At 36.6% G+C, this 23,307-nt stretch overlaps 1 protein-coding gene across 4 annotated transcripts in view; it reads right to left on the reverse strand.

Annotated features, from left to right (window-relative positions):
- LOC130407918 (VPS10 domain-containing receptor SorCS1) overlaps window positions 1–23,307 on the reverse strand; it is a 138,079-nt gene that overhangs the window by 64,018 nt on the left and 50,754 nt on the right. The window lies entirely within an intron of this gene.

Consider the following 23,307-nt stretch of genomic DNA (forward strand, 5'->3'; position numbering starts at 1 on the left):
TCCTCATTACTTAATCATTTCATGCCGAATCTATTTACGGCACTGTAAATATTCTTTATAGCATTCTAAAGGTGCGAAAGAGCTTACTAGGTCAGTCAAACTCCTCGAGGAAAATCCAAAACAGCAAGAGTGGGAAAATTCATGCCTAGATCAAAAAAGCAGAATGACGTACGATCTATTTGTGCTCCGACAGAGAATTTGCACCTAAATGAACCTAAAAGCGCTTTGAAGGAACGCCGATCATTACGAGGGAAAAGTTCATCGTTTCTTACAGAACTAGTTACAATAACTATAGTGTAGGGAAAAAGTCAGTCACTATCATTTTCCCGAGACAAAAAATGTCAATGATGGGAATATCATTTCTTTTTTGGTGCACTGGCCCTTTAAGGCCAGTCTTAAGGTAGCCGGTTAAACAGCGGTCAGCAGTTGGCGAGCCGAATCCTGCAGCATCCTTTCAGTGATGCTGATCAAACTCTTTAGTCCACTAACATCTGGTAAGTCTAGACAGTAAATACACAAAGCTTGCCTGGGTCCAACCGTTAATGAGACTGTTACAAGTATTCGCAGTCTTCTGTGCGGGGAGCGGATAGAAAGATAAAAGGGTAAAGAACCATTCAACCGTTCAAAGAATTGGTATAATGACATCCTTATCCAACCTAAAAAGAATAATACAAAATTCTATACATGCCACTAGTTCACCGGGAAACTCTTAAAAGGCTACAGTCAATTAGGTAAGAATGGGAAATATGTTTTACCGCTGAGCTCTAGACTCTTGCAGTGTGCTGAAGGGCTATTTTGGCATTCATGTACAGTTGCGTAACTGTGATCAGAGCACAGGTGCACCAGTAAAACACAGAAAGATTGCTGTAATACATAAGCCTGTGTGGAGGAAGGTTCAAACGAAGCTTGCCGTTGCCAAAACACATAACACTGGACCTATGCATTTCTGTGGTTAGATGAGAACAAGACGCAGCGATTTAACCAAAATCACATAAATGTAGAATTGCACACACTTTGACATTTAAAAATAAAAATGTCCCTGCTATTGGTAAAGATTTTAATTCATTTATAAAACAATGTTTCACAGATTTGAACGTTATATGGTATAGGGGGCGCAGTTATGCATCCAAACAAAAGCAGCATAAAAGTATGTATCCAAAACAAGCATTATTCTGTATATATTTTCATAACTGCTCTAAATCCCATCTGGATATTCTGTATCAAGTCTTTTCCCAAAAATGATGTTTTTCTACCTAATTTTAAGTATTGATAAAAATAAACAAATGAGCAAATGTTATTTGTTCTTTATTTTCTGTTTCTTTTTTATTACAGTATATTAAACGTTGGCATGTTTATACAACATGAACGTTTTGTGAATCTGATAAAACATGCTGGCACTTGCAACTTTCTTTACAAAACACTGCTGAGGTGTTCAAGCACGTTCAAGACTTTCCATGCACCTTCGTCAACTTGATCTTTTTAAACCATCTTTTTGCATGTCAATGATTTGATTTAAATAAGTAACTTTTTTAGAACAAAAAAACGACAATGATCACAAAACCGTCAAAATACTACTACATCACATATAAGTCATAAGTAAGTCTCATGCTGTTATTTAAGCACCAACAATTCATGTGACTTCCAAAAGCATGACGTCATTATAACACTTCTATAGATAAACAAACTTTTCTAATTTTGTTCTCTTTCTGTACTCATTTCAAGTTCTGCTTTGGTTTCTACCGCTCCAGCTTTCTCTGAAATCTTGGCACCGCTGTTCTATGAGCATTGTGAGCTGCTGTATGATAAATCGCTTGCCGTGTTCCTCATTTGTAAGTCACTTTAGATAAAAGCGTCTGCTAAATGACTAAATGCTAATTTTGTTAAAGGGATATTATAAAAGACTTGCCTGGATGGAAAGTGATATTGGGAACATAAAACCTATGCATTTATTACAAATTAAAACAATATTCCCAAGAAAGTCAGTTGTGTTCGAAACATTTCGACTTTATGGAAAGACAAGAAATGATTATACACCTACTGTATAATTTACCATTTTTTACTTTTAGAAGTTTTAAAAGTTTCATTTCAGCACACCTGGGGACCTACTGTAAACATGGCATCATCCGGTTCAAAAAAAAAAATCACCCTTATTTTAGCTTGCTAGGGAAAACTTATGTTATTTCTATCTTTTCAAATGGTAAATTGAACGTTTTATCTACAATATAGAGATATGCAGTGTCTAGCCTATACATTAATGGGGACATGACAATGTTCTGAATGGAAAATGCATCTTCTTCAAAAACTCTGTTCCTTTGTTGAAGTATACTGCTGATAGCATCATGCTGTGGACCTCTATTCTTCTCACCATGGACTGTGACTCTTGTTTAAAGGAAGGATGGATGGTGCAATATAAAGGAAAAACACTGTAAGGCAACATAGTTAAGTTCGCTGGAAAACATGGAAAAACATGGACAATTATCCCAAACCCTAGTTGTATCTTCAACAACAATAGTGTTCATGTCCAAGTTCCAGCGAAAACCCGAATAATCCAAAAAAACTGAAAATACAGTTAAAGTGTAAAATCAATTTAAAGTCATCTTAAAGTATAAAATTCTGCACTGTCACTGTAACAAGATTCAAGATATGGAAGGAAGGAGGCAGGAACCGGCAGAAATTCAAATAGACTTTAATAAATAAACAGCCAGCAGCCCCTCACAGATGACTGCCGGCAACACAAGCATAAATATAAATATAAACTTAACATGTGTCCGGGCCCGGTCCTCTCTCTTCGACGGTCCGGTCACTCGTTCTCTTATATGCTCCCAATCTCCTACGTGATACGAACACGGTGTGCGCACAGCTGGCGCTCATTCACAATTACTCACCGGTCTCGAACCACGGTCTCGCCCCGCCTACTCCACTACGGTCACATTTTTACAAAACATGTTTTACTTTTAAATACTTTAATGGTATATTTGATACATTTATTTTAATATAAAAGTCTGCTTTTTCGCATTTTGTACTACTTACAATTAAAACACTATTAAACTAATGTATTTCATATTTGTACATCATTAAAACTGAAATCAACTTAATATTGCTCTAACATGTTCCTGCGAGTAATGAGCATAATCCGTCTGCATGTTTAAACCCTTATTATCTTAATAACAATCCTCCATTTCAGATTTAATTTGCCTCATTTACACAGAATCCGGTTTATTTCTTTGTGTACTTTGTTTGAGCTCATTAAAAACAATGATGTTCACAGCACCCTGCTTAATCCGCTCTTCTCTTAAATATAAGTTATGTACGCTGAATTATGTGCATACACACAATTACACATAAAGCCACACAAACAGATAGACCAATAGCCCAACCAGACTTTCAATGCGGATAGCTAATATTGAAACTGCATAACCTTTGCCCTTATATCACCATTTCTGTGATACAAAAACATAAAACTGGTTACTTCAGACACTTAAGATGACGTCAAACTGACAACTCCGATGTATTTACAGGCCAAAACTTTCCGAAAAGCTTCTTGAAGTAAGTGTCTCAGAAACATGATATGAAGCAAGTCCCTACAGTGTCAGTGTGGGATAATTCCCAGTGAAAATATTATATTCTGTGCCAGAGCAGGTGTCGTCATCCAAAATGTCCCGGTATGGGACTGCGAGAGCAATTCGGCCCCAATTTCACATGTGGGAGAAGGGTGTTAAAGCTATAAAGCAATCGACACAAGACTTACTGACTACCTTAACAAATAGTGACATGCCAGCCTTAGAATTGCCAAGACCAAACAGCCCTTGAATCAAATCTGTACTAGTTTATTTTCCACCGCAAAATGCAGCCACCGACTCTATACACCCAATTTTATTAAAGCAATTGGCAATAGCTGAGAGTACTTGAAGGCAATAAAAACTGTTCATTGTAGGCTAAGAACAGTGACTAATTCAAAAGCCCTATTTAAAGAGGATTAGTTTTACAAGAGGAGGTGGAGTTATGTGATAACTACAAGTGCCTTTGTTTGATTTTAATTACAGATGCATTACAACTTTTAAACCCACACACACATATAAATACCAAGCTTCCTATAAACCGTTTCGTGCTCGCCTGACCCCCAGTTAACTTCCGGTTTGTGTTTGGCTAGTGTCTAATAATATAACTATTTACAGTATATGTTGTTTCATTTGTTTTAGCATTAATTTGTAATATTATTTTCCTGTATAAAAATCATTTTAAATAAATTATTGGTTGAATTTTTGATTGTTTGTGAATGTGTACCTGAAGTTCAGTTGAGGGTCACAAAAGTGCGCATGCGCAGTAACGTTTGTTTATGTTGTTAAGACGAATCCGTCTATAGCACCTTTATCTCCTGCTTCTCGTTGTTTCCATTTTTAAGTGCAACTGGAAGCAGGAGACCGATTTAAACTTTGCTTTGTACACACGCCGTCTTTCCTCTGATTTTTGTTGAGATTATTGGGTTATTTTGGGGTCATAGTACAAAGTCTAGCGTGCTTGCTGCTGAGGTTAAGCCGCATGCTGAGCATGTGTGAAGAAGAAAGCTGAAGTAGGAAAGACAAATGAAATGTCTCCAAACCTTTTAGCATCTCTAAGCCCCCAGAGTAACAAAATAAATGATGTTCTCACACATCTTGGGCTGTTTGCGAGTAACAGCTTAGTTTTCCTCATATTTGCTTTTCACATTTATCATGTGTCTGTATGTTGTGTCAATTATTCACCCTTTAAAGTTTTTTTTTACAAATAGAGATATAATGATGGTGAGCTCACAGAGGACCTAAATTCTGCTACATATATTGAGTGTTGTAGGTGGCCTTGCTGATTTCAGCTACTGTCGATGAAGTGCCACTGCAGTGGGTATATGTCGCATACCAGAACGTGCCAATTCTCAATACTGTTGGTCAGCTGGAGTATCTATTGAACAGTGCAGTCAATTATATTCAAACTTCATCAATCATTTAGTCAAATGTGTTTTAGAGTTTACGCACTGTTTTGCAGATCTGGAAAGCATTTCATGTCACATCTCATTTGAGCGCAAACATCAGATTGACATACATACTAAATCTAAACATAATGAGGACTTGAAGCTGTTAATTGTGGTTCTTACATTGTTTAATGGGATAGTTCACCGAAAAATGAAAATTCTGTCATTATTTATTTACCCTCTTGTCATTTCAAACCAGTATGACTTTCTTTCTTATGCAGAATATTTTGAAGAATGTTGATAACCAAATAAAGGTGGAACCCATTGATTTCCAATATATGGACTCGAACCAGTAGGTACCGCCATTCTTTGGTTACCAACATTCTTTAAAGTGTATTTTTATGTGTTCTGCAGAAAAAAGAAAGTCATACAGCTTTATATTGACATGAGGGTGAGTAAACGATTATTAAATTTTTTGGGGGGGTTAATGGAAGATGCCAAAACAACACCATTATTCAAAAGCCCAACCTGGTCCTATTAAAAGCGGGGTAACTTATTTCCGAATTACGTTTTAGACAACTGAGTCGGGCCGAGTACCAAAACAACCTTGTAGCAAATCAGCAGTAAGGTGCACAGTGCACAGGACGGACATTAGCCGAGCCGAGCGATGATGAAAGCAAAAGATGGGGGTTGGGGAGTGTTTGTTTTGGTGATTTGAACATCAAAAACGGCTAAGAAGTCGGACACCCTGCCTTTAAATAAGTTTTTTTAAAGCCCAAACACACCTTAACCTTGTTTTTTTATCATGAATGTCTGTTTATCCACTGATGGAACAAATCCCGTTTTTACACCAAAATATGTTATTATATTCTAGTAAGGGTTTCCCGTCCCATGATCTTTGAAGGACTCTTAAAAGCAGAAAACAGGGCAAATTTTCCCCTCTCCTGTGTTTCACGAATTGGCACTACAGCTTCTAAAAGGCCCAAAACCCATCGGGGATGTTTTGGCAACACACACATGTCATGGTGTTCCTGCTAACAAACACAGTTGGATGTGTAGCAACACGTCACAAAAAATGTCCAAAAAAAGGTGCCTGAGGGAAAAGGGTCCTGGAGAAAAATTCTGAAAATCAAAAAAGATGTCAGTGTCTTTATACCGTAAGGGAACGCAACAGCTGTTGGCCCAGAGGTGTGGGGCCAGATGGTTTGGGATTAAGTGTCGATGCAACTGCATCACACTGTTCGCAGACCTTGAGGACACCTTGCGCCTGGTTGTTCAACACTCGATAAACAAGATGTGAGATCTATGACGGTCAATAACACCGTGTTAACCATCACTATACACATCATAACACCAGAGCTTCGATTTCATACTCAATCTCTATGCCACATGCTTCTGTTGTCAACTTGGATTGGGTTCAGTCTGTGTTTTGCTTAAGCAAATAGCTTGATGAAAACGTTATTTAACTTGCTAAAGGGAACATAAAACTTATGTCAGTCCAAAATCTTTAACTTGATGTCACACATCAAATACAAAAATGAAGGTCCATGCAGTGCTCGGACCAGATCATGACATGTGCCCCATATGTGTGACATCAAGTTAAACATCCCCCCGGGAATGGATTGTTTTTTCTTGTTTTCTAAAATAGTAAATTATTAATTACAATATTTACCATATCTTGTGTACACAAATTTAAGATTTGTCATTTTTATCATACATTTTCTAAGGGACCCCCTTAGTCTATATGTTTTCCTCTTATAGGGAGAAATGCCTTCTGATGGGTCCCGGATCCCCCCGGCCCCTTTTCAATTCAAGCAATGGGTCTATGTTTGATGATATGTATGTCAGAGACTTGTCTTGCCATTGTGAGGTAATGTGAATAACGCAGCAAAAAAAGAAAAGTTTTTCATAGACTGCACAAATAAATAATAGGAATCCTTTAAAAGATTAAGTTCAGGTTGTAATTGATGTTGAAATCGGTATGAGTTGTTTGTGTATCTTATATACGCCGGCAGAACTGTCAGCTTTACACCACTTGCTCTCACTTTCTGGTGCTTGTCCTTGGCTTAAAAAATCAAGGACAAAAGTCCTCAAGCATAACTCTTACACACACTAATGTAGCCACACAAATAAACAACACCCACCATCTCCTGTGGCTCTGGGGGTCACATAAAGAACACACAGAGAATACTCAACTAAATGCAGCCACAGTAGCCAAGTGAAAAACTATAGATAGACAAACAGATTTCAGATAGATAAGAAGAGTATTTTAGAACAAAGTTGTCAGATTATCAGTTGTTTAGCTGACAGGTCTGTCTATACATGGGTTTATAGGGATAGAAAACAGATGTCAACATATGGAGATGACAACCTAAACATGACAACATCAGCTGTAGGTAAATTAAACATTCTAATGTTAACAAGACAGAACAAGATGGCAGAAAACTGAACAGCAATTACCAGAAGTGTTTGACATGGCAAATAAATACAAATATTCTGAATAAATTCCGAATTAAATACTTTGTATCTGTCTTCATGTTTTTATATATTTTATATATTCCGCCTTACAAAAATATGCCCGTTTGAACTGATCCTAAAGTAAATGTAAAACTTTGGTTTGTGTTGTTTAAACATGAAAATGAACTGAACTTTTTCTTTACAGTATTCAAGATCTGCAAACATAGAACAAAAATATATATATTTCTCTATAAATGTTTTTACTATGACTGTATTTTGTTTTCATTGTTACCGTGTTTTGTCCATAAAAAGGTTTGAACCATTAAATAAAAAGTTCCAAAAGTTTAAAGTAACAAAAAAGAGGCAATGTTCTCAAATTAAACACAATTAAACGATCACTAATGTGATGATGCAAATGTCATCACTAGTTCACAGAATGAAACAAAAATTACTATTTGACCTAAACACACATGAATAGTCAATTGAGAAAAACTCAAAATATTTTTGGAGTTGTCTCTTAACTTTTTCTACGTCTATATTATATTATCCCTCAAGGAGTCTCATACTCATCTGTCAGTGCATTTGACACTCAAGTTTTGAAGCCAGGGCTGCGCTTATGATGTCATGACATATTGATGGTTGATCTCATGAATATTAATTAGGTCATGCTGACATACGTAACTTTCCATCACAGCTCAATCAAACAAACGAATGAATATTCATAAGTCGAACTTTTGCAATTGACTACATTGAGAGATATGCGGTGTTTGCTGCGGACAAATCAAGGTCACCAAAGTTACTCTTTGTACAAAAAATTAACAAATTAATAAATAAATAGTCTAATGCAGGAATTTTCTTTGCCAACTAATTGTATTAAAAGTTAAAACACAAGATGAGAGGATGAATGCCTCTTATGTTCATGTTGACAGCAGACTTTGAATATTTAAAAAATAAAATAAACGAGAAAGTAAAATCAATCTCAAAACGAATAAACCAGAAAAGCACTTTTAAGTTAAAATAACTAAAATGCTACAATAAACTGGACGTGTTTTCGGCCTTATGCATCTTTACTTAATATTCCAATGATTTTTGACATAAAATAAAAATATATAATATTGACCCCTACTATGTATTGCTACAAATATACCTATGCAACTTAAGACTGGTTTTGTGGTTCAGCTCACAAATGAAGCAGTGTCACACAAATTAAACACAATGAGCTGTGGAACTATAAAACTATCTGCAGCACACTCCTCATGAAACAGAAGCCCTTGGTACTTTTAACTGCAACATAACAGTTTTAAAGACCAGCACTCCACCTAAACCTTCACCCCCTGGATGCAAACACAGGGCTGGCCAAATCATTAGCTAATGCCTCTATGCATGGCAGTGTGACTCAGACGTTGTGATAAATTATGCAGTCCACCATTGCACCAGAATCATTATATCCAGTGAGGTTTGAATGCCCATTCCAGGGCACACTGGGATGCCAAGAGAGACGTCAACAGCGAACATTAAAAATGTATATTATTGTGTATTATATTTCAATATAAATAATAAATTCATGAACTTGCACTTTGTTAGATTAATGCTTAAAACAAGAAAATGAAACTCTGACATCTGGAGCATTGCAAAAGAGGACCAGTTCTCAAAGGTAGGACTTAACTGTAATACACGACATTAAACTCTTCCTCCTCAAAACCGCACTTGTATTCTCATTGCATACTCTGTCTTTGCTGCATACAGATTTTCCCTGTGTTCTTCACACTGGCTCCTGATGCAGGACGCTATGCATAAATCAATATCCCACTCAGACACGAGAATAGTTTTAAACAAGGGCCTTGATGAGCAATTTTGAGCACAAAGTGTGCCTCTTCTTACAGATGACACACTGGAACATTCTGACACCCTCGACACAGCGTTTGACAAGATAGAAAGAGCTAGAGACACTCAAGGCTGAAAGACGGACCAGAATACTGCTGGTGTCTGCACTTGTTTATGGTATGATGTTCTACCAAGGAGGTCTGGAATATCCTGAGGGGAGAGTTTCAGTCAGGGTTCCTGTTCATGCCAATGGCAGTTGCTCGGGCAGTAACAATCTGATCTAACGGGAATTCGTAACTGTTTCCTTGTGGCTAATTTGTATGAGTTTGTATAATGTTATAAATGCCCCCTAACCTTAGGGCGATGAAGCAAATTGTACTAAAACATACTAATAAGATTGTACAAATTTATATGATGTGGCATCATGAGAGGATGTGTGTTAGATGGAAGATACATTCCCCTAAGATGGCTGGAACAAGGGGCCGTCTGGGAACTACAACTCTAAAGTCGCCACATCGTAAGTTGGGAGGCAAGATGTCCGCCTGTTAAGAACTACAAAGTCTATGGTGATTTACCCGCAGGGGCAATCACCATAGACCTATATGAGTCTGTGTATTCTGCCAACAAAATAATAAAAACTACATAATCATTTAAGGCGTTTTCATTAATAAATTACAACTTCAGTTCTTTCGAAATACCCAAGATAGAAATATGAATTGCTAAGTTGTTGTTTGTTACCACCTCTCATTATATTAATTATGCTGAAATTACGTTTCTCTTTAATGAAGGTTTATTTCCTTTGTGTGTCAGGCTTCTTTACAAAGAAGTCTTTTAAAAAAACATTAAAAAAAATGTCAGCATCTTTAATGTTTTACCTACTTCAAGTTGTAAACTTTTTGATACTTTTTAAACTTTTGATACTTGAAGTCGACTTCGCACTGGAAAGACTTTGATTACAAACAAATGCTAATATTTATTCAAATGTGTTTAAAACTAATCTCATTACTTAATCAAAATTATATTGAAATTACCATAGTTAATACACTTTTTGTGCTTTGATTTCTTCAATGCAGATGGCCTGCTAAGCAGCGCACATTTTCTCAGCAGGGATCTAACATGATTGTTATCATTCAGACCCCAACAATTTGAAAATGCTAAACTGTTTCTCCGCGTGTCGAGAAGTAAACACAGGGAAATAGGCAAAGACGATGTCTACGGTTTATGTATGTATCTCAGAGTCTCTTAATGCATGTATCAACTTCCCTGTATTTGACAGGGCCGGGTCTAAAATAAAGGATGTGTCAGAAAACAGTGGTTATTCAAGCAATAAATCATTGTTTAGCAAGTTTCAGATAACACTTGACACGATTATTGAAATGGAATGCATGGCCACTCTCTCTCAAGCCTGATAATGCCAGGCACAGTGGCACTTTCAAAACGGTACTTCTACCCGATATGCTGGTGAGCAGCTATGAAAATGAAACTTCTGACATATGATATAGGCTACCCTAGTTAAATGAAGAGCAACGGTTGATAAAAGTTTGATGGTGAATGTTGTTGTGTTATGAACAAGGACGCTTAAATGCTAAGAATGGAGAGTTATGTATCGGTCTCATCTGCCATAGTAATGCTGATTTTCAAGGCCAAAAATTGATCTATAATGAATTTTATTGGTGTAACCCACTGTTTGATTAATTTCTTAAAACAGATTTTGGAATTATTTTATATATAATTTATTTTATAAATAAAAGTAATGTTCCTATGCCCAGTTTTAACAATTTTATAATGCAACACAAATCATTTATGTAGTCTCATCTTGAATGTATCAAGTTAGATTACTGAACATGTTAAAAAATGTTATAACATTTTTTTTATTTTATTGAATTTACTTGTTTATATTAAGTAAATTGGACAAGTAGAAAATATTTTTTCTTCAGCGCATTATGAAAGTTTGATTCAGCCATATCAGGCCTCATCACCACATACCACCCGATTTCATCCTTCAATAAACTCCTTGTCCTCTATACTCGACAATCAAAGCCCGTTCTCAACTCTTGTGTCTGATTAGGAATGATTAAGGTCAAGTTCTCGAAAGCGCTCCTACTCATAGCCCACCCTGCTCTTGAGACACCCACAGTTATGCTGATAACCTTGTCCGTCTCTCATCTATATGCCGATTGACAATCCCCCTCACGTTATCTAGATTGCAATTTACAAATGCAATCTGGTGTGAAATGTGGGCGAGATGTACAGAATGTTGTATGTATATGTACGATTCGAGTGCGAGTTTCTCCGGGGCGGCAGGGGGCTCAGAAAGCCAACCACCAACGAGTGGCGTTACATTTGCGGGAGAATTACAATCAGTACAGGTCTCAACCCCATCTCGGCTTCCTCATAATGAGATGTTGAACCGAGCCCTTGGGACTTTTGCCCAGCGAGCTCCTGGTGTGCTGAGATGGACGTATTGATGGACATGCATCGACATATCAATACAAGCTCAATGGCGGTGGGCCGAAATAACATGATGCTGTTATGGAACAGGTTAGTTGTGTGAAATTAGGGGATCATTTAATCTGTCAACACTTGATGAGATTAAAATGAGTTGTTTTTCACAAAAATCAAATGATATGTTGACCGCAAAATTGTCAATATTAATATTTTTGGCAAATGACATAAAACTGGACAGGTAACTGGACAGGTTAGCTACTCCATATTTTAGTCTTTTAATATGTCATTTGCTTCTCGCAGAGACTAAAAACTCTCACTAAATCTTCTGCTTAAGTGTCCTGTTTTTTCTTCTCCTTTACTCAAAACTATCTCATCTGTTGTGTTTCCTCTATAGATCTCAAGTCTCAAACTTGATACCCAAGATACACTATTGCACTCAAACGTTGGAAATTTCAATACATAAATACCATGCATAATGGACATAAACCCCACCCCCATTTATATTAAACATGCAGGGAAAGAGACTGAATTTTGACTTTAGACTAAACTTGAGACGAATTCCAGTAAGTTATGAAAATATACAGCATTTGATCAAATCTGATATCAATATGTTCTTAAACATTTCTCATCAAGTTCTTTTAACGTCAAATATATATCCATAATTGCATAGCACCTTACACTTTTATTATGTCAACAATTTGTTCAGGTCTTTTAATTTCCCCAAATGTTCATACTTTGAAACTTACCTTTAAAAATAACTAAAATAACAATTCACTCTATAATTCCTCCAGAATTGTAATTCAGAAGCGAGCCTATGGTGCGAGACATTTTGTCAAGTTCAAACATTGACAAAAGGAGCTCTTTTGTCCGGTCACCATAACACGGAAAATCTCTAAACGGAGGAACATCACGATGTTCGAATAAAATATTTGCCCTCCCCAGAAGAGGATGTTTGGCACCGGCTTACTGATCTCAGTTCTTAGAATCAATCAAGACAGCATTGGCCGGGGATAATATGGGGCGGTTTCTAACCCGATCAATATGTGGCTGTGCTGCATATAAATCTACAATTCTGGTTGTCGATGAATTAACCTTAAGTAACCTTAACTTGATGTGTATAACATCTTAGTGAATGATGATAGATGTATAACCTGTCAAGGGGTTATTGTAGGATCAATAGAGGAATAGAGTTTCTTGTTGATCCGTTTTTGGTGATACAAAATGTTTTTGCTGGAAAACCGAGCCCATTGACTGTCTAGTTAAGGGAACTTATGGTTTTAAGTGTACTTAAATGTACAGTTCACCCGAAAATGTAAATTCTGCCATCATTTACTCACCCTTAAGTTGTTCCAAAAGAAATATAAATTTCTTTGTTGTGAAGAACGCAAAGACAGATAATTGGAAGCATGCTTAAAACGCAACAGTCCTTGGCCATCATTGACTACAATCCTAGAGTATGTTTAAGGTAACTGTAGCTCAGCGTTTCCTAACCAGGTGGTGTTTGACTGACAAGTAACGACAAATTGACTTTTAATTCACTTTACTGCCACTTGCGTACATAATTCAAGTGCCCAAACCGTCTTATTTGCTAACAAACCACCAAATTCAAACAGGTGCTTAATGTGCTGCTATACACCCTGAATTAATACTGTCATTCATTTTAACGCAAACACATTACCTTTATATGTCAATGAGGCTTATTATAGATCAATGCCAGTGCTTCGAAAATCAGACAATAAACCGAAGGTTACGTTCCAATTTCTACATTCCAAGGGATGTTTATGTAAAGTTTCCTTTCATCAAGACAGCAGTAATTTGTCATATGATGAAGAAGACCGTTATTCCTAGGCATATATCAAGGCGAGTAGTACAAACAAGTGAACGTTCAGCATTTTAAAGAGCCATTTTGATTGCTTGGACTGCAGTCGTGGTGGGACGCGGTATAATCGCAGTAAAGTGCGCTGGATTGTGCTAGTCTGCAGCATCTTTTACAATTTATCACGTAAAAATAGCCAACAGATGTGAAATCACAGACTGCGTTTTTGCGCATCTGCATTGTTAAACAATTGTAAATGAATTCCTTCTGTAAATCGCATGCTAAAAAAAGCGCAAACATTGCAGTTTGCTTACTAAATTCCCTCCTGAGGTTTTCCAGGTGTCAGTATACGTGATACTGTTGCCGATCTGCTTACCATCTCTTTAAGTGGGTCGGTGGGCGGCGGGCGCAAACATCTATTAAAAAGCTTTAGATGAAAATGAGTCGTGTTGTGTTTGGACCCCACAGCTTGTATGCGCTTGATTGATCACTGGCTCTCTGTTTCTCTGGCCTCGCTGCATTAATGGCCTTCCCTGCACCCTCCAATTACTCTCAGAAAATGATACGGGCCTTCCTGATCACTGGAAATTTCTGAACTGGATCCTGTCCAAGTTAATGCATAAATTAATAGAAGCAGCCGGGAGAACGAGTTCATCGAGTATTCCGGCGACTGCTTGCAGCGCGGCGGCCAGCAGGATCTTACATTTAAACACGGGCGCGTTGTAAACAGTAAACCTGCGTGTTTATGGGATATTGTGATTTAATAACTGAAGCAGCTAGGCTGCAAGGCTGGATGATTCGACAAAGCGGATTAAGGGTGGAAGGGCTCTCCGCAGCGGGGGGAATGAGCGGCGATGTGGAGAGATAAGAGAGTTCGAAGTAAATATGTAAATCGGGATGAGGTTTTAACAGAACTGAAAAACAAGAATTTGTCTGCTGAGCGACAGATGGAGAAAGAGGTACAACAGACTTCTATAAAGGCTACAAACAACCAAGACTGATCAATGTATTTGTGTAATTTTAAAAGTACAATACTGTTTGCTAAGTCAGAGTTGTGCCAAAACAAAAAAGAACAAAACAAAGTTCCATTCATACAGCAAGTGTTGGTAGTGTCTTGTGGCTGAAGGTTACATGTATAACGTTCACAAACCCTAAAGAACCATTTATTGACTTAAAAGCAAACAAGCAAATATACCTGTGAATATTTGACAGGCATATCCACAATGCAATTCATCTCCTCCATTCAGCCTCATCAGCACTTAGGATTAGCAAAGCTCATCAAGTTCACTGTCTGTGTATTTACAGAGAGTAATTAATCATATGCAAATATATCAACTGGGCTCGGAGAAAAATAAATCGTGGGCTAAACCGGACTTGATTAAAACCTGCCAGACACTATGAAAATGAAAAACATGCAGGGGTAGAGTGTGTCAAGTGTCCATTTACCTCAACTGTCCTGAGATCAGTTCTGTAGATAGTTAAAGTTTACAGACAGACATCAATTTTTATGAAATCCGCCTATTACTTTTTCCATACACTGTGCTTCATAGTCGTTTAAATGTAGAATTTTGCTGAAAACCTGTTGACTATTCCTACATACAAGTTCAGACTGTGACGATTTTCCCAACAAAAAGTTGTGTGTTCAACAATCTTTGCATAAAGCAAAAACTTTAATGTGCATATAGAAAATTTGACTTTCAGACGATAATTCTAGAATCAAAATTGTGACAAGTAACCCATATCTACCATATACACTATGGAGATCAAAAGATTAGGGTGACTTTATTTGAGTTAAATGTGGAAAAAAATGTATAGAGTAATACAAATGTAACTTTGGGAATTATGTCAGACAAAAAAAGAGATTTCAAAATAAATTGTTATATTGTAACAACTTTATCTATTTTCTTGTAGCCACACCTTGGCTAAAAAATGTCTATGGCATTTTATCTAAAAGTTGATGTCTCACTTCAGATGCTTTTCAAGACATACTAAAGGTGTTCCAATTTTATTTTGAGATCTTATTGACTATGTTTTAAGTGACCGAAAAAACAAACGCAGATTTTTAAGAAGAAAAAAGAAGGAAAAAAAAACTGATAATGAAAACATACTCATTTGCAAAAAAGGAACATTGTTTTCAAATAAACTGCATTCTTAACAGTTTTCAGTGTTGCCAGATTGGGCGTGTTCCCGCCCATTTGGGCTTCTTTTGAACGTGTTAGACTGGAGAAAATTGAATTGGGACAAAATTTGGGCTGTTTATGAAATTTAAAACCCGCCCAAGCAGCTTGACTTTTCTTTGCTTTTGTCAAGTCAAGTTATTTCAAATTGTTCGAAAAAAAATTGTGATGTGCAGTCATACACACATTAACACAGCCATTATTGGTTTAACACAGTTTAACCAATCGGGTCTGGGATAGGGAGACCTCACCTATCAATCAATCTACATTTGAGATCATGTGATGGCTCGTGAGTGACAGGGTTTTGCGCGATAAAGGACCAGATTTTATTCATTGAAACGATCGCAATGCCAAAGTGGCACAAATATATGTTGCACGGTAGGAAGAGTAACTCAAATCTCACATCGTGGATTACGCATGTTGTGACGGACAACTCAAAGACTTTGTAAATATAACTATAACTGATTTCACAGCAATTGAATGATTTAATAAAAATCAAACTGAATATGGGATTCTACTTACATTACTTCTGTTCATCATATTCGTCCTTTACCGCTGCTGGACTTGTTACATTTTGCATTATATGTTCTGCAATATATACTTCACAAAAGACATACTGTAGTTCTTTCAGATGTTAAGACAACTGTCAAATGTAAGCATATTATTGTTGCTGCTGTTCATTTTTTTGGTCTGTTGTATGTATCAATGAATTTCACATTTTTGGCTGCTGTGGTGTGTGAATGAAGTTCATGAGCGAGTGGAAAATGTCTTCTCAGCTTCCCAAATTCGATTAATTCCAGTGGGCACTTTTTGCACAAAATGTGGTCTTTGAGGGTTTAAGTCATTGGTTGATGTCTTGTCTGTCGCTTTGAAGTGGTTTCTGGACATATTTGCAATATTTTCTCTTTAATTTGGTCTGTTTGACCTGTTTTCCTGGTTTAATTATATTTTTTCATCTTGTCATAGTTTGTTTTAAGGAGATAAAATGGCCATTATCATCGTTGATTTACATTACATTACTTTGGCAGTTAAAATTTGGGTTGGTTTTTGTTGGAGTGGGCGGGTTTTATTGAGCTTTTGGGCTGGAAATTGTCCACCCAATCTGGCAACACTGACAGTTTTCCAAGCTCTGTTCTTCGGAGTTTATGAATTCACTGCTAAAGTTTTTCATTTTCATTTACAGTGAAGTTTACAGTACGGATGCCTTTCTAATTTAATTTAATTTAATTTAATTTCATCATTTGGCAGACGCTTTTATCCAAAGCGACTTACAGTGCACTTATTACAGGGACAATCCCCCTTTCTAGCACAAACCTCACATTATTGGCTAGTGAGATTTGGATTGGCAGATCCTTGACCGGGAAGTAATCCAAGCCATGCAAACAATATTTCAATTTTACATTATCATATTTATGTGACCCTGCCAGTGAACACCCAGCTAAAGTCATTTTTGTGTGACTTGCTCTTTTCTACATAAAACCATCCAATATAATACAAATAACTTTCTTTGAAAATATAACTATGATATCTTAAATCCTGACAGAGTAAGGTCATGTCAAAGCCTGAAATCAAAGTGAAATTAATGGTTGAAAGGAAACTTTTAAGCTTGTTATTTCGTAATTAGATTTTGAGACTTTCACAGGCAAAGTCGCATTGAACTAAAAATAATCCATCCATAGACCCTCAAATTAAAAGATTTCCAAGATCGTGAAAAACATCAGTCAGGTGACCCAAAACTTCCGATCACAAACATAAAAATAAAAACTTAAACAAGAAAGCAATTATCTGATTTTGTCACAAATAACAAACTCTCCAGTCAAGACAAGTTTAAGGAATAGTACATCTTCAAAATGAAAATAAAAAAATTATTTCATTCTGTTGACTTTTCTTTCTTTTGCAAAGCACAAAAGAAGATATTTTGAAACATTTCCCCATTGAGTTCTTTTGTATGCACACAAAACCAATAAAAATCATTGGGACCAATGCATTTCAACACAGATTATTCCGTTAAACTTAAAAAAAGTCTTATAATCTCCAACTGTTTGCACTATCCTTAATCCTGATATATCTCTACAGCTTCAGTCAGTAAGGCTGTCATGTTCAGCACATGCTCAACAAAGCTGCACCGTCTTGTGAGCTTTTGTATGAGCGTGGGAGATTGTCCAAGCCCCTTCATCTTCTACTACTTCTCCGGTAACTCCCATCTGATTTGGGTGGCAGGAAATGTTGCCTGGTTAATATTGATGTCCAAAAGTAGTCAGATCTGGAGTCCAAAGAGACCCTGCGATTGTCTTATATCACTGTCTTCCATTTGCTTCCATGCTTCCACACTGCAACTGACATAAAAATAGCACAAATATCTGGAGCATTCGTTCACTTTTCGGCTGAAAATTGATACCCGATCATCTAGCGGGGGCACAGAGAGCTGCAAAATAGCATGTGATAGAGCCGTGTGAGAATCAGCGATTCTGCTCTCTCCTAAAGTGGATGCTGGAGGGAGTTTGATTATGAAAGAAGAGATCTCCAGGAACACTCATCCGAGGGGCATCGCGGGGAAAATTGAAGTCTGGAGGAGAGCCGCGAAATCTGTCTGTATGAAGACGTTATAGAGGAATTGTACAGGAGCTTGCAGAAAATAAAGTATGAGCATGGTCCACTCAGCAAAACTATGAGCTTAACTAAAACACAGATTAGGTTTTGAGCCCGTTTTTGTTTCACACACCATTCGGTGAATTTCAATGTATAGCTCAAGATATACTTAAAAACGTTTTGTAATCATATTTTTCATATAAATCAAATTCAATTCAAATATTTAGGAAATAAGTCGGTGATTTAGTGAACAAACAATACTGTGAATACAAATATACAGTATTTTTCTATATGTTCCCATAATTATGTGTAAAAAAAGCTTTGTGAGACATGTTTTTATTGCTCTTATGCTTTTTGTTGTCCTAATGTTTGACCCAATTGCTTCCATTGCTTACCCAACTTGTAAGTTGCTTTGGATAAAAGCGTCTGCTAAATGACTAAATGTAAATGTAAATGTAATGTGAATTACAATGTGAAGTTTAAGATTCGCTTAATAGGACTAGTTGTTATAATTCCATTTTTTCAGCACAGTGTAATTGCCCAACAGGACATTTCCCTCGCCTTATGCAGGCGAATCCAGGAAAGGAGGTCTGAGGTTCCACTAGTTTGTCGGGTAGGCATCCTCTGTGTTTGGTGGATAAATGATTATAAAAATCCATAGCATATGTTCCCATAATTATGTGTGAATTACAATGTGAAGTTTAAGATACAATCCAAAAGTTTTGTTGTAATATTTTAAAGATTAATCCACATTTTGATTTTAATGAACAAGTTTTGTGAAGTATTAAAAGAGTCAAAGGATTGCTTGATTGTATGTGTGTATATGATTTTGACCAATTGTTTCATTTATGCATTCTCTATGTTATGTGAAAAGGTCTGTGTAAACATGCCTTTTCGCAAAAGTATTTAAATTATTTAAAAAAATGATTCATATTCTTTTTATACCCAAAAAGATTTCATCATTTAGCAAAAAGGCTCCGGAGTGCAGCAAATGCAATAAAAATCCCATTACTCATTTCCAAATATTCTTTCTCCAAAAGCACTAAAAGAATCACTAATGGCATAAGAAAGGGATCTAAAATCGTTAAATTCATCACCATCCCATCCCTTAACATGAATAATAGACAGGTGTGTTGATTTATTTAATAACCGTGCTCATTTAGGCACATTCCCGCGAAGCCTGACACCTAATTATTTAATCAGATTCCTTCCGAATTAACTACAAGCTAACATACACAAGATGTGCAAAGACAATAGAATATAACCAGGGCAAACTAGTGAATAAAAGCAAACAAAAACTTGCGTTTGTTATGAAATCATCCATCGCGCTGGAATGACATCATCACTGCGGTTTCACGGAAATAAATCTGGAGTGGAGAGATCTGCTCCTGGGTCAGTTTGATTAGACACCTTAAGCAAATACGTCCCTCCCAAACTTAACCTTGTAACCTTATATGAGCTTCCTGCACCTTATTGCTTTAAATTAATCTCCCGAGGAAAGAAATAATGAGGAAAATCCTTCAGCGTGCACAGAAATCTTAAAGCGGGGACCAATTAGCTATCGTCCGCAGCACAGTCGTATGAAAAGATATAAATACAATTGCAATTGCCATGAACTACTGTGTGGATTCTTAGTCACTGATATCAACGGCGCTTTGCCTTTTTGCATACCGTCGCACATTTATTATCATCAAAAGATGCACCTTGCTTCATTATTTTCAACTGAGACCGTGTGTACGTTGCCAAATATTTTAAAACACTGTTCTACCGGGATTTCAAGTAGACTTTTATGCCATAATTTGTTGACATGCACTTGTATTACACTCAAAGTGTAATTTGTCTTTTATTTCATGTCCTTGCGTGATTTAACGTTTCTGGCTATGTACCAACGACGGAGTTTAAAAGGCTCCCTCCTCAAGATTTTATATCAGGATAATGCTTTTGTTGAGTGACTGCCATCTACATTGATGCTATCAATATAGATAATGACTCCCTGAGCATCTGGGCTTACTAAATCACATGAAGCGGCTATTCAAATCAAGTCTTGGAGATATGACAACCTAAACAGTTATGCAAGTAGGCAATACAAAATCACTGTTCGACCCAGCCAGCGCTGTGATTATATTGGATTGGCCTATATGTGACCCATCTGAATTTGAACAAGGATGCAGTTATTGAATAGCTGGATTTAAAAATATACAGGTACGTATAAATATATTAGGTTTTGGGTATTAGAAGTGTCTGATCTACTGTATGGCGAGTGCCAAAAAGCACGGAAACTCTTTTGAACATTCAGGTCATATTTAAAAATATATGAACGTCATTGCATAAGCTGACACAATGTTAAAAAGTGTCGGCTGATCCTGATGCTAGACTTTTTCTTAGAAATAGGCTTTTCAGAGTCATTTTTGAAAAGACTTTGAACTCTCTGTCAGGTGGTATTTAGTAGTTATATAAAGTCAATTCATTTAGGTTCAAACACGCGCCCAAATGAGTACAGTTCCTTACATTAACGTGTTCAAGAAAGTTTGGCTTACTCTATTTATTATGCTATATACACCGTCTTATCTGTTTATGTATTTTCGTCAAATGATTTGCGTAACTAATGTGTTTGTGTAATGTGTAATCTTAATTTTTAGCTTGTGCTGTATGTAAGATATATTTGAATTAGGTGTGGTTTTCGGGGTTACTGTATATATAGGCCTTGTAATACATACTTTAGAAAAAACAGATACAAAGGAAGGCTGTACACTTAAAAATATACAACCATTTTCTCTTTTCCCTATTTTCATTTGATTTCGTAGTCCCTTGACTTTTAAAATGTGCCACGATGGAATTTTTTCCAATGCGTGAAATTCCTCATATGGAGCTGCATAAGTTGCCATTTCGCTAAGACTCAGATGTGACCAGCGCATAGCAGGTATCTCATTATTTCTAGATGACCACTGTAAAACAAGGTCAAACCTCAGCAGATCTCGCTCCTACAGGCTGAGTACTCCATTTGAATGCAATTTTCAATCCTTCCCTTTAGATTACTGTGCAGATGTGAGCCGTCCATATTTGATCTGTTCAACTTTCATCTCTTTCTATTTCTACTACCCGGTTCCAACGTGCATTTGGAATGCTTGATGCTTAAAGCTGCAATCCATATTTTTTGTTAGAAGTAAACAAAAATCAGTAATCGCTTCGATTTTGCAATGTTAAGCTCATAACCATGACTTATAAATTGAGTTGATGGGTACAAATTTGAAGATGTCAGATTGATGTCGTTTGACTATAAATTTACGTAAAGATAAGTACATAAAGCAACCTGCAGTATTATGTTTCGAACAGAGATGGCAATTATATTATGGAGACGCAAAAGTTAAGAATTGCATCTTGTTGATAGAGCATAACTGATAGCAGTCGGCATGATTTTTTTAAATAATTATTCAGTAAATGTGGATCTAAGTTATGAAACCTTACATTTCTGCCTGAAAAATGTCTTGACCAAATCACCAGCTGTCCCCTACACTATAGGGCCTAATTTGTGTTTGCCTCACATCTGTTTTTTAATGCTTTTGTTATACCGAACTGATCGGCACTGTGGTAAAACATGGAGGGCAATGTGTTCTCCAGGCAGATGCTTAGTGAAGCATCAATCCACAATTTCTACCCCAACAAATGGACACAGTAGGTTGTTAATAGATCCAAAGAAAGAATGTTGTGGCATTTTATGGCAAAGAAGAAATTATATTTACAACTTAAAAATATAATATCCTTAAAACAAAGCATCAATGTGCTCTGAACAATGAAAACAAGTAAACTGCAGCATGATTTTGAGCTGAGATATGATTTCTCTCTTTAGACCAAACGACAAATGCAGAACCAGATGTTCACTCCCAAGCATAGAGAGCTGCTAGTGTAGCATCAACCCATACAAAAAAATCTCAGATTTCTTTAAGACATTGAGAATAAATAGAGAAACAGAGAGCAAATGGAAACTTTTGCGTTAAGGCAAAGTTCACTGAAAGATGAAAATTCTCTCATCATTTAGGCTACTCACCCTTGTGTTTTTCCAAATCTGTGTACATTTCTTTGTTCTGATGAACACAAAGAGCGATATTTGGAAGAATGCTTGTTACCTAACAGTTAATTGGCGACCATTGACAAACATAGTAGGAAAAATGACAATGCTAGTGAAAAGTGCCCCAGAACTGTTTGCTTTCCTACATTCTTCAAAATATCTTATGTTGTGTTTGACAGAACAAAGAAATGTACAAAGAAATGTTCCTACTATGGTAGTCAATGGTGGCCAAGAACTATGAACAGCCGTTTAGGACTTAATTATTGAAATGACACAAGTGAAATAAAAACATTGATCTTTGACTATTACTGAAATACCTTTTTCAAACACTAGTAAAATAAAGCATTGATCAACCTTAGTGAAATTCATTCACATGAATAACTAAAATACATCTTACAAACACTAGTGAAACAAACACATCGATCCGCAATAGTGAAATTCATTCATGTGCATTACTGAAATACATCTTACAAACACTACTGAATTCATTCATATGTCACACATGCAAACTCAGAAGAGGTGAAAAGACGCTGTGAGTGGTAGGAAATAATGGGGTTGTATTGTCATTTTCTTCAGGCTTTTGGCCTGCACACGTTTTTTAAGCGCAAAACACGACACCAATGGAGCAGCAGCTAATCACATGACAACAAATGTTATTTAGGTATAGTGAGCCTAACACCGTGCAGTTTATTGGTCAGATTATGACTCCCCTAATACTGATTGGTTTACTTCTTGCGGATGCTGATACATGATTGCTCTTTAATTCTAAATCCCGCCTCCGTAAATCGCACCTATTCCTTACCATAGTAGGGGGAAAATAAGTTTTAGGGACATTTTAAAGCTCGATCTGTGCATTTAAAGAGTAATATTAAATGGTATATATGAATAAAGAATACTATGAGCAGGTAAATCCAGAATATGAGCGCAACATGCAAGGTTAATGTCCTGGGTCTTGTGAATGATTTTCACTCGTGTTTGTAAAATA

This window comes from Triplophysa dalaica, chromosome 2 (genome assembly GCF_015846415.1).
Source record: "Triplophysa dalaica isolate WHDGS20190420 chromosome 2, ASM1584641v1, whole genome shotgun sequence".
In the NCBI taxonomy this organism is placed as follows: Eukaryota; Metazoa; Chordata; class Actinopteri; order Cypriniformes; family Nemacheilidae; genus Triplophysa; species Triplophysa dalaica.